This window comes from Amphibalanus amphitrite, unplaced genomic scaffold, assembly GCF_019059575.1.
Source record: "Amphibalanus amphitrite isolate SeventyFive unplaced genomic scaffold, NRLGWU_Aamphi_draft 000153F_arrow, whole genome shotgun sequence".
Lineage (NCBI taxonomy): Eukaryota > Metazoa > Arthropoda > Thecostraca > Balanomorpha > Balanidae > Amphibalanus > Amphibalanus amphitrite.
The window spans coordinates 395,058-407,528 of NW_024881648.1; the positions used below are offsets into that span (position 1 = coordinate 395,058).

General features: G+C 45.8%; 1 long non-coding RNA gene across 1 annotated transcript; it reads left to right on the top strand.

Moving 5' to 3' along the window:
* Positions 1-6,362: 6,362 nt before the first annotated feature.
* LOC122383059 lies at positions 6,363-12,060 on the top strand. Its single transcript, XR_006256767.1, has 2 exons — positions 6,363-6,541; positions 11,848-12,060. It is a non-coding gene; the product is annotated as an uncharacterized LOC122383059 (long non-coding RNA).
* Positions 12,061-12,471: the final 411 nt, after the last annotated feature.

The window sequence follows — 12,471 nt, forward strand, 5'->3', positions numbered from 1 at the left end:
GTGAAGATTTAAAGTTCAAACCCCAACAAATACTTAACAACAAAATAAAGAGAATTAATAAGCATCTTCCAATTCAATCTAAATAGGAAGGTAGGAAAAGTAGTGAATTAGGTATCATTCCGACCAAGCCCTGCTTCTCCATTGCCATCTCTTCTCTTATGCTACCTACCTAATCTTACTCTTACAGAAACTGAGCACTGAGCAGTAAGTAATGAGTGACTTTTAAGAACAAACAAATCCCAAAAAAGACGAGCACAAATGGGGATAACCTACGCAGCAGACCAATCGCTCGTTTTTAACACCATCGAATTGGATTATTGCAAATTGCTCAGTTCAATGAACCAGATTTTTTCTAGCTTAAAATGATTATTTCTACTAATAACACCAAGGAAAATAAACAAAAGAAATGCAAGAAAAAATCTTTTTTATTGCAAACAAGCTGCAACCGCACCATAAATAATCCACGGAAATCGACAAAACAACTTCAATTCAATTCAATTCGCACACGAGAAATATGCTGCGTCACAATATGCAGCAGTGCGTCAAAGAACTTTGCTGTCATTTTGAAATTCGCGCTTTCATATTACGAAGACGAAAGTGTCAAACAAATTTTGAAAATTTTTTGTTCATTTTTTATGAGTTACTCTTAGATCTTTTGATAACTTTCTTATCATGATCAACAAAGTAGTAAAATTTGTTAAACTGGATTAAACATAGCACTCAATTTATTTATACGTCATCAAAGCTTCACTTTATCAACTTCTCAACTTACAAATTATTTCATTTGTTGAATACGTTGAATATTTTGTAGATGTGGATGTAAATTCAATTTGATGCAATTTGTGTTAAATTGGTTTATTTGTGTGCATTTTCATTCTCGCGAGACACGTGGCTGGAGGAAGACGTTTCTGGCGATCCGGGGCGATAGCGAAGGCGGTGTTTTTCCACTTAGATTCTTTTTGATTTGTATCTTTCCATTGATAATTTCAATTATATACTGAAAAGGTTTTTCTTTCTTACGCTTTCGGAAGGTAAGGTTGAGGTGTGTGGATGGCATAGGACTTAAGATGGGGCCTAATAGGGCCAGCAAGAGGGTAAGGGCCGATGATCTGACTGATAGTTTCTGGGGGGAGGAGGAGTCTCAGTCTGGATCCTACCTCTCAGTGAAGCTCCTAGCAGGTAGATCTCCTAGAGAAAAGGGATGGCCATGGATACAACAATGCATCAGAGGGATTCTTGGGGGCACGGAGAAAGTTGAAAAGGCTAGCTTCATGAGTGATGGACGGTTGCTGGTGAGGACTAAGACTAGCACCCAGACTGAGAAACTTCTCAAAGCTCGGATGTTCGGAGACATGGAATGTGTTGTAGAACGAGAGGAGAGACTAAACCAGAGTCGGGGAACTATCCATGCAGTAGACCTGATTGATCTGTCTGAGGAAGAGATTGTTGGATGGCTGACGGAATTCGGGGTGGTGGCCGCTAGGCGATTTACCAGGAGAACCGGAAGCCGTATCGAAAGAACCCCGACTATCCTTCTTACATTCAACAGACCCACGTGCCCCACAAAACTTGACTTTGATTATGTGACCTACAACGTGAGGCAGCATATCCCGAACCCATTGATGTGTCTACAGTGTGGGAGATTTGGCCACATTCAGGCCAGATGTCAATCAGAGGTGAAATGCCTCACATGCGGGGACAAAAAACATGACGGCACATGTGAGCAGAAATGTCTCCACTGCGGGGATACTGGGCATGATGGGCTCTCTCGGCAATGTGAAGTGTGGAAAAAGGAGAAGCGTGTATGTGAAATCAAGGTTAAAAAAGATGTGTCCTATGCACACGCCCGCCGTATCATCGCGGCTGAAACCAGCTCCCCTACCTTACGATCCTATGCTTCGGTAGTAAGGGGTAGTAGTGATCCGCCATCCGACCCAACATTTAAGACTGAACTCCGTGTGATTGGGGAGAAACTCGACAAAATGATCACTCTTCTGGACAGGGTCCTTAAGCTTCAAGGGACTGAGGCTGAGGCAAATCAAACACCAACAAAAGTGCAAACGGGGACAGGAGAGCAGGAAGGTGCTGAGGACACTCAGACCCAGTCACAGCCTGACATGTTCATGGACCCCATGGAATCCCAATTGGTGGCAGAGGGCTCACAGGAGCCCTCACCACCCTCAGACACTGAGAGGAGCACTCCACCAACAAACAAAGACACTCTGGCTGGTTCCTCTCAGCGAGTGATCCGACAGAGCTGGACACCGCAGGTGACGCAGAACACAGATGAGGTCGAGGAGAGGAGTGAAAGAACCCAAAAAGCCCATCCTGACTCTGAGCAGTCATCAATGACAGAGACATCAGATATCCCTGCTGATGGGGTATCGCCATCCCCTGAGCTTGGCAAAAAACGTCAAGGAGGGAGACTTGGAAGGGACAGGCGAATGCCCAGCCTGACCAGGAAACCCAAACCCTAACGTAACTTTTAGCACTAAAACACCAAACTCTTTTTTTCTTCTTTTTTTTTAAACGTAGAATCAAGACGTCTTTATTTCTACTTGTATTTCGGTTTGTTAACTTACATGTGCTGATCAAACAACCACACAAGCTGAGGTGGTTGATGATCAGCTATCTTGTTTCCTATGGAAAATGGTACAATATCAGCATCATGACTGATACGAACCAGATAGTAGCAGCCAGCCCAATTATTCCCAAGGAGTGGGAACTTATGAGTGGTGAATTGTGTTCTGGCTCGACTAAGAAACTCTGACAAGGGTCCTACAATGGAATGCCAGAGGACTGATCGGAAAGTGGGCAGAAGCCAAACAAATGTTCTTGGACGGTAATTACCAGGTGATCTGTATTCAGGAATCTCACTTTATGGCCAATGACAGATATTGTTTTGACTTACCACATTATTCTTTATACAACGCATACTCACCTCAAGGTGACAGGAGAGGAGGTGTATCAATATATGTATCAAATCGCCTGCCGCACATGGTATTACCTATACAGAGCAATTTACAGGTGGTAGCCTGCTCCGTAAGGCTACAGAGGGAAAGAATTACATTCTGTTCATTGTACTTGCCCCCAACTGACAACTTCTCATTTCAGGATATATCCCTATTAATCCAGCAACTCCCTAAACCATTTGTAATATGTACAGATGCAAACAGCAAACATTTCATGTGGGGAGCTGCGCAATGTGACAGACGGGGTTGCATCTGGATGGATGTTGTCAACCATCATAACCTACATGTTTTGAATGATGGACAGCCAACTAGACTGGATGAATCCACAGGAGATACGTCCCATATCGATTTGACAGTGGTATCAAACGATATCTCTCACATACTTGAATGGGACACTGAAAAAGACCTATATGCCAGTGACCACTACCCCATACGTATAGATGTCGGTAATCCTACTGCCTACACGAACTTGCCCCCTGTTTTTTATGGATGGAACACGAGGAAAGCTAACTGGACGGAATTTGAAATGAAATGTGATTTCAAATTCAATCCTAACCTTGGACTGGAGAACTGTGATGAAATAACTCAAACTATTATTGACACTGCCCAGAAGTTTATACCCACCCGAAATGGTAACACCAAATACTCGTGTCCGTGGTGGACGGATGACTGCAGGAACGCAATTCTGACTAGAAGGAGAGCTCATAACAGAATGAGGAGAGACCCTCATTCCCAATTCCTACGAATTGAGTATAGGAAAGCGAAGGCTAAGACACGACGGACTATTAGAGATGCACAGATCCGCTCATGGCAGGAGCTGCTATCAGTGTTTAACCACAGAACCCCGATGGGGAAACTGTGGGATATAATCCGTAAGTTCTCGCAGAAGCATCGATACATGAGACCTCTCCCAGTTATTATGCATAATAACGAGATTATTGACGACCCTACTGAGGTGGCAAATCACTTCGGGAGGTATTTCTCGAATATGAGCTCGAGATCGAACTACCCCCAAGCCTTTCTTGACTGGGAACGTGAATTAGCAGAAAACTTACCTGAATTTGGGGATGAGAACTACGAGGATTACAACAAAGAATTTACAATGAGAGAACTTACTGACGCTATTAAACGATCTGGCTCTACATCCATCGGGCCGGACAAGGTTCACTATGATTTCTTCCGACATATGCATGAGACACAGCTGATTGAACTGCTTCGTTTTTATAATTATGTATGGGTGAATGACGTGTTCCCCGACGCATGGAGACATTCTTACATCATACCCATCCTTAAGCCAGGGAAAGACCGCAACCAAATGCAATCGTACAGGCCTATCCAACTTACCTCTTGTATGTGCAAATTACTAGAGAGGATGATTGGTAAGAGACTGTCATGGTACCTTGAGAAATATGACCTTATATCGACATATCAATGTGCGTTCCGATCAGGAAAGTCTACTGGGGACCACCTAGTGAGACTTGATTCGCACATACGGGAAGGATTCCTTCACCACTGTTCCACCCTCGGTGTGTTCCTAGACATTAAGTCAGCATATAACATGGTCTCCCCAACGGTTTTGTTGAATAGAATGTATGATATCGGCTTCCGGGGCCATATCATGCATTTCATTCGAGGCTACTTGCAAAATAGGACATTCCAAGTGAGGTGCGGAGAGGTATCAGATACGTTTGAGCAGGAATATGGCGTTGTCCAAGGAGGGGTGATCTCTCCATTGCTTTTTAATATTGTGATTGACTCTTTGATTGACGCAATACCAAGAGAGGTCTCTGCTGCTATATACGCAGACGATTGCACTATCTGGGCGCAGGGAAAAGATATCCCACTTATATTTCAGAAAACCCAAAACGCTTTAACCAGAATAGGACAGTGGTCAGAGCGGAACGGTTTTGTATTTTCCCCCATGAAGACTAACGCCGTTTTGTTTAGAAGAGGTTTAAAACGAGTGGACCAGAACCAACTACCTACTCTCAAACTCAACGGTCACCCTATTTGTATTGTGGACCAGGTCCGTTATCTAGGCGTCTTACTTGATTCGAAACTGAGCTTAAATGGGCACATAGAATATGTTAAAGGAAGAGCTCAGAAACGAATGTCGATACTGAAAAGCATTGCCGGAAAAAGATACGGTGCCGACAGAACTGTGTTATTACGCATGTATAAATCCCTGATCCGACCAATACTCGACTATTCATCTTTTATTTTGGATGGGCCAGGGACTCGGCTTGTGGAGTCCCTTGAGACTATTCAGAACACGGCACTCCGCATTGCCACTGGTGCCTTGCGGACTTCCCCTGTAAGAGCATTACAAGTGGACACGAACGTGGAACCCCTCAGCATTAGACGCCGAGACTTACTAGCCCGGTACTACCTGAAAGTAAAAAGTGATCACAATCACCCCTGCTACCACATAATGGATTTAGACGCTTATGAACTATATGAAGATCTCTCCGACCGCTACTTGCGGAGGATATCGGGTCTCCCAGTATCACTACGACTGCGAAAGCTTTTTACCGAAATAGACTATAATCCTCCCGACATATTGTCTAAGGAAAATGGTATTACAGCACCATGGGTGTTGCACACCGTCCCCACACAGATGCTCATCTCTCAAGACAAAAGACATATGACTGAGACAGATATATTGACTGCTTTTCACGACCTGATGGACAAATACCCGGACCATAGGAAAATGTACACTGACGGATCCAAGCGGAACAACTCAGTAGCATGTGCTTTCACAGTGAACAGTGCCTTTTTCTCACATAAGCTGCGTGATGGGTTATCTGTGTATACCGCTGAACTGGTAGCTGTAAGAGAAGCGATGAAGTTTGTGCGACGTAACCAAGTACCCAAAGCGCTCATATGCTGTGACTCCCAAGCGGTTATCAAGGCTCTTACAGTGCAGAGCCGTGATCATCCGGTCTTGGTGGAGATCCTAGAGATAAATCATAAAAATGTACGAGATGGCATCGATTGCATCGTTGTCTGGGTTCCAGGACATAGTGGCATAGCTGGTAATGTCAGAGCTGACTACTGGGCGGGAAAGGCTCATGATAAACCTAATGTGACTGATGTAAAAATAGGACATCGGGAATTTGTGCCACTGGTGAAGAGTCGCGTCCGTGTGTTATTTGAAAATCTGTGGTTAGATTATCGTCCAACTCTACTGAAGCAGATTAAGACAGATATAGGACATTGGAATTCTAGTGTACGTGCCAGTCGAAAGGAGGAAGTGGTTTTGTGTAGGATGAGACTCGGACACACTATTTTAACTCACTCGCATGTTATTGACCAACTACCGCCTATTGTCTGTGAACTGTGTCAATGTCGCCAAGATGTTCAACACATACTGTTAGAATGCCAAAAGTACACTGTAGCGAGGAGGAGACTCGCAGCGGCGTGTCGAGATGTCGGCGTCCGCATGTCGCTGGGGATTCTCCTGGGAAACGGTGAACCCACGGTGGTGGATGCAGTGTTCGATTATCTTCGACAGTGCAACTTATACGACAAACTCTGAACAAAGGACGTAGAGGCGTTATGGGTGCTAAGTGATGATAATGAAATGTATTTTGTGTTCATATGTGCTATGGCTTCAGATAAGCTCGACACAATCCTTCATGTTATGTTGAATCCAAGAACCATGGATTAGGTATTTCTAGGTTAAAAGAGTGGATTACTACTCGAGCTCATGCATTCATGGTTAAGCAATACTTCATCCATGGTCACGTTGTAAGAACTGTAGCACGCTACATCTTTAACATTTAACGTAGAATCTTTTCGGCACGGCTTGGTCCGGCAGTCTCCCCCCCCCCCCTCGCAGTCCGGTCACAGGCCTAGCCCTCCATTCACTCACCCATCGCTGCTACCGGGTGACGCACAGCTGAGCGGAGCGCTACTGCTGCGCTCCCCTCCCCTCTCATTATTCACCCCCCCCCCCCCCAGTCACCAGGCCCACCATCCCCACACATCACTTTTCTCCATCTCCCGCAACGATCACTGTCCGTGGGAATAGCCGCAGTAGACACATCTGCGAGAAGACGATGCCGCCTACATCAGTACGAACCGTCGAGGCACAGCTGAGTCAACAAGCTACGTCAGGACCGCGGCCGGCGGCGGCGGCGAGCGAGCACGTTAAGGTACTCTGTCACTTGTCACGTACTCTGTCAGGTACCACAACAGCTGCACCGCGCTGAGTCACATGGTGGGAATGGCACAACCAGGAAGATCCTATGGCAAGCAAAAACGCAGTAGTTCCAGAGGTCTTCGCTATGGGCAGCCGTTAAACTCCCATTAAGACGCGCGCTTTTGGAGACAGCTACCGCAGGATGAACGATTCGAATCCCAACAAGTAACAGCTGGATCAGTAACACTGTCAACAGCTCGTGGACCCACGCCGAGGACAGATAACGGCTGGGAGCGCTGGATCAGCAAGATACGTCATCAAATCATGGAGCAGTGTAAAGGATGGATGCCGGCTGGAGCACACAGCCTCCTTTGTCGGGGTACAACAACCCAGGGTGAGTGACCCGGCAGAACGCCTTGAAGGTGACCTCCACAACAAGCCGCAAGCAATGACCTGTAGTTCCAGAGATCTCCGCAGAGGAAGAAGGCGCTGCGTTACGGCCACGCCCCGGTACGGTGGGCGGAGCAAGAGTGACGTCACAGGGGCGTTGGCGGCAGACGAAACGGAAGGAAACAAAAGTTTGAATAAAATGAAAATGAAGAATCAAAATTAAAACTCGAAAATCACAAACCTTTCGGGGATTGTTTTATGCCAGCGATTATTAAAATGATAAAGCACTCAACACCAAGACGATTCGACGGCCAAAAATTGCAGGCACAGAGGAGCAAGGTGACTAAACAGGACAGAGGGCGCCATCTTACAGCCCCACCCACCAGAAGAAGGCAGAGGAAGATGACGTCGCAAGGGCGTGGCAGTCACCCCTCCCCCCCAACTATAAAAGGGTGCGCCACCCAACCAGAGGGGGAATCACAGTCGAGCAGCCGAGAGTCACAGTCTGCAGCCGGAGCCGGAGACGCCATCTGGAGGCCGCCGTCGGTCCGGGGTCACCCGCGAGAAGCCTCTTCAGTTCGACCGACCAGAGCCGGAGGACAACCGCCGACGCTTGTGACCACACTGAGAAGCGGAAGCGCAGAGAAACTCCAGAATGTGAGTGTTGTTGAAAAGTCTGCTCAATCCCTGATCCTTGCCCACCCCCCCCCCCCCTCTGCCCAGCTTGCCGTGCCGTGACGACTGCCAAACATTTTCGGTTGCCATAAAATGCACTCTCAATTGGAATTGGAAAACTTAAATTACTTTGAACTTATTGGTCCAGACACCCTAGTAGCATATTAGGATCTGAATTTCGAGGTCATGTCAGAGTCGCCAGCGAATCGTTATTGTCCGTTGGAATTCACGATTAGGCCGTGAGCGAAATCCTAAAATTTGAATAAGCAGCTCAGTGTCACGAACGCTGAAATTGATGACAGGATGCGTGACAACATTGAATATGTCATTGTCTTTGGTCAAACTGGTTCGTTCGATTTATTATAATCGGCGGTGGTCAAGTGCGATTTGAGGTTGGAATTCGTTTGTGAAATTAATGGTGTAGATTCGTGCTTAATTCACTAAAAGTTGCATTGCGAAATTATTGGTGATATTACTGTAGGAATTAATTGTGAAGTCAAAATCAATTATAGAACAGGTGAATACGGTGAAATAGGAATATAATGTTTTAAGGCGGCGACTGATTCATGCGATCGATCTACGAATATGGCTATGAGTTATGATTTTCAACAGATACGAATGCTTGAGCTTACGGCGGAATTTCTTCTGTTACTTAGGTGCAGAGTTGAGAGTAGTGGTTTGAGGTCGACGGTTTGACACTTTTGCGACTTTAGCTGGTCCTTGTACTTTGCGTCATTGAAATTGCGAAATGTCGAGTAATAGGTAGATGTAGAATTGCTTGTGGTTAGAACTAATATGCGACTAATATAGGTACCGATCGTTGTGCTTCTGTAGAATAAATACTAGAAGAGATCATCTTTGTTGGGAAACGATTAAATGGGGAAAGAAGTTATTTAAAGAAAACTTACGTAGAACGGAACCGATGAGATGTCGAACGGGGAGATATTGCAGCGATATTTTATCAGATTCACACTCACTGACACATCCGGTGAATCTACCCGGCCAGAAGAGAAAACACGCACGAGCACTGTACCGCGAGTGTTGACGCGCCCATAACGGCGTGACTGTGACTGACGCTGTCGACGCGGCGCCGGCCGGCGGCCGTGGCATTCGTCGTCCCCGACGCGGGCGTTGAGCCGCCAGAGGGCGCGAGGAGCAGCCACAACAGGGGCAGTGGGTTAGCCGTAATTGGGGCGCGTGCGGTAGGTGAAGGTCATCGTATAGAAACATGGTTAGTTGTGGAAAGTTGCAACGGGATAAGAACGTAAACAGTTAATGCATAATTTTAAATATGACATGCTATATGATATCTAGGACTGCAGTTCGTTTGATGTGCATTGGTTACTGCTAATAGGATGATTTAAATTAGATTTTCTATGAAAGGCTAGGGACCCCTATGACAATGTTCTGGCACTTTATAAAGATAATTTGTATAGGTAACTAGTAGCCCGTCAGAAGCTATCGAACGAGTTTCAAGGAGTCATTTCCGTTTGAGCATTCAGTAATTCACTATGATACGGTGGATCACAACCAGACGGCAGATCGGTGCGTACTAATTGGTTCTAGATCATCTGATTAAATCAAGAGCGGTTCAAGGTCTACTAGGATTGTATACGAGAACTGATGGTTGGATTCACGTGTGCAGCAGAAGTTATGACTTGAGATTACGATTTGGTTTGGATAAATAATGCGTTTCTGTTATTCGTGTTCTTGCGAGTTAGCGCCAATAATTATTCCACCAATATTGGCACAGGGCATTGTGAGGCACAGACGGCTTGTTTGCCCGTCTCCTATGGCGTAACGTTTACCAGCATGACTGTATGAGACACAGATGCACTTCTCTAAACCCACGTCCAGACCGGAATGTTAAGAGGGACACACCGTCACGTACGCAGGGCATATGCACGTTTTCCGCCAGTGGTACCGGCCACTGTTAATTTTCCCGCTTAGGTAACACTGGGTGAGAAGGCAGTGAGAGGTTTCTACGGCAGGGGGAAGGGGAAGATTGGCACAGTGCAGTGGAGAGTAAGTTATGCCAAAGGCAGTAAGCCGAAGGTCAGGGGTGAGTCACCCAAAGGGCGGATAAGTTGAGCCGTAGTGTCCCGGATAAGTCCTCATACTTATTTCGTAAAGGTACTTTGATCGGTACTGGACAGCCTCAGGGGAGGGAAGAATGTACTCCAGGACACGTAAGGCCTTGAAGAGTAAATCCCATGGTTTAAGGATAGTTCCAGGATATGAACTGTGGTCCCTGGGTCGTGAACGGGAATGTTACACGCGGACCGGAAGAGGGCATAGGTAATCTCTCCCGGTAGAGAGATAAGTCGGATATAAATCGTGTATGTGTGTACCATAAGTCTATCGGACGTGTAGTGAATCCCATAAATTAGTAGGGTGGATATTTGTGCAATTATTCTGGACGGCCCTGCGATAAGTATCTTTGTCGCCGGTTAGCGGAGCATGCATATGGATTTCGGAAAGAGACATTTATCTCGCCGGGGAGATCGTCGTCAGCCAGACACCTAACACTATCGGAGGGAATTTCGGGGGCTGCTAAATCGATTGGGGCGAGTGAATGGAGGGCAAATGCTTTGTGTGGATGAGCGTAAGAATGATGAAGGACAAATCTTAGGATAAGGCCGATAGGAGTTAAGCAGAACTCAGGTTGGGCAGTCAAGCTAATGATTCTCGAGGGCAATTAAACTAGCAACGCTAATACGAACTAAGTGGGCAATTTTCGTAATAGGGAGGCCAGAGATATAGGAATGGGTGACTGGACGAATGATCACATTCAATTAATCAATGTAATTACCACCCATAAGTTTGGCAGTGGTCATCGGGACTTCGAATGCCCTGTCCTTCACCTGCCCATCTGTGCCGCAAACCCAGCTGATCGGATCCCGTCATCCCTAATCCGAGCAGTGAAGAAGCATCTCGTGCATCATAGTCTATACAATGAACAGAATCATCAAGTGCCTAAATCAAAAAGCATCTTCCATCAGATGTATTTGTACGCAAGGTGGAGATCTACATCTCTCTCTCTCTCAGGTGGATCTAGACTTACATCTCAAGATCTCTATCTGGATACCTACATCCCTACCAGGTGGATCCATACATCTATCTCAGGATCTCATCTTCATCACTACCTGGATCTCTCTCTAGACCTCTCTCGGGATCTTTTCCAAGACTCTCAAGCTCCCCTGTTCTACCAGCTCTACTATCGAGTTCATTACAGCAGCAAATAGCTCTGTTCTTCTACAACCAGCTGAACGACAGCGGACTGCGGTGGTTGATGAACCGCAACGATGCAGCAGTGCGTACCACGCCCCCCCTCCCTTCCATTACCTTGCTACAGAACACCTGTCTGAAATGTCTGAAATTGGTTGGGTATGTTATGTGTTTCTATGTCACCCCCATACTGTGAAGTGAAATCCCTAAGTATCGTGTAACCCCCATGTCAAGACCCAAGTTTTGTGTCTTTTTTTTCTTTTTTCTTTCTAGATAGAACCATGCCTTCTCCCAGAGCGCCTTTTGCCCCCTTGAAGAATGAGCTGTATTGCTCTTCCTGCTTACCGAGCTGTTTGGCTATCCCCAAGTAGCTAAGACTGTAAGTAGCATTGTAGTATTCACAACTAACATTAACTTCTCTGTTCTCTCCTCGCCCAGGACATATCCTACCAAGGCTATCTCCTAACCATCGCAATTTTTCCTCTCCCCAGTCATTCCTCATCCCTACCCGGAAACCTGCTTAGTTCCGCTTAGTACCACAACCATACGCCTACTGCAACTCTGAAGACTACAAGAGGACATACCAACTTGGAAGTTGGACGCTTGAGCCAAGCTGCTGCGCGCCCTAACTCTTCAACAACAACAACAACATGTGTGCATTTTCATTCAATTTATTTCTCATTTAAATGTTGAAACTTGAGAGTGCTGTTGATACAGTTGTTGCTGATACATTTGACTGTTAAAACGACGTAACTGGAGGGTGTTTGCATCTGGAAGCAAAATGAGCTGAATTTTCGGTGGTTTCAATTCAAGTTTAGAGAGCTGAAGAAGATAAGATCAAGTTATTTTATAGGTTATGTGATTCCATTTCAGATTTTGAAATGCTTTTCTTGATGTGTCATTTCTCAGCAAACTGTGGGGTTTTTATTGCTTATTTATATTTAGCGTTTGATTCTATCTAATCCAGGGAATTCACTGCTCGACACTTCTGAGAGCTAGGTCAGTAGGCGGAACTATGGTCATGAGTACCCAAATATAGGAACGTTCCCATTTTTGGGAACG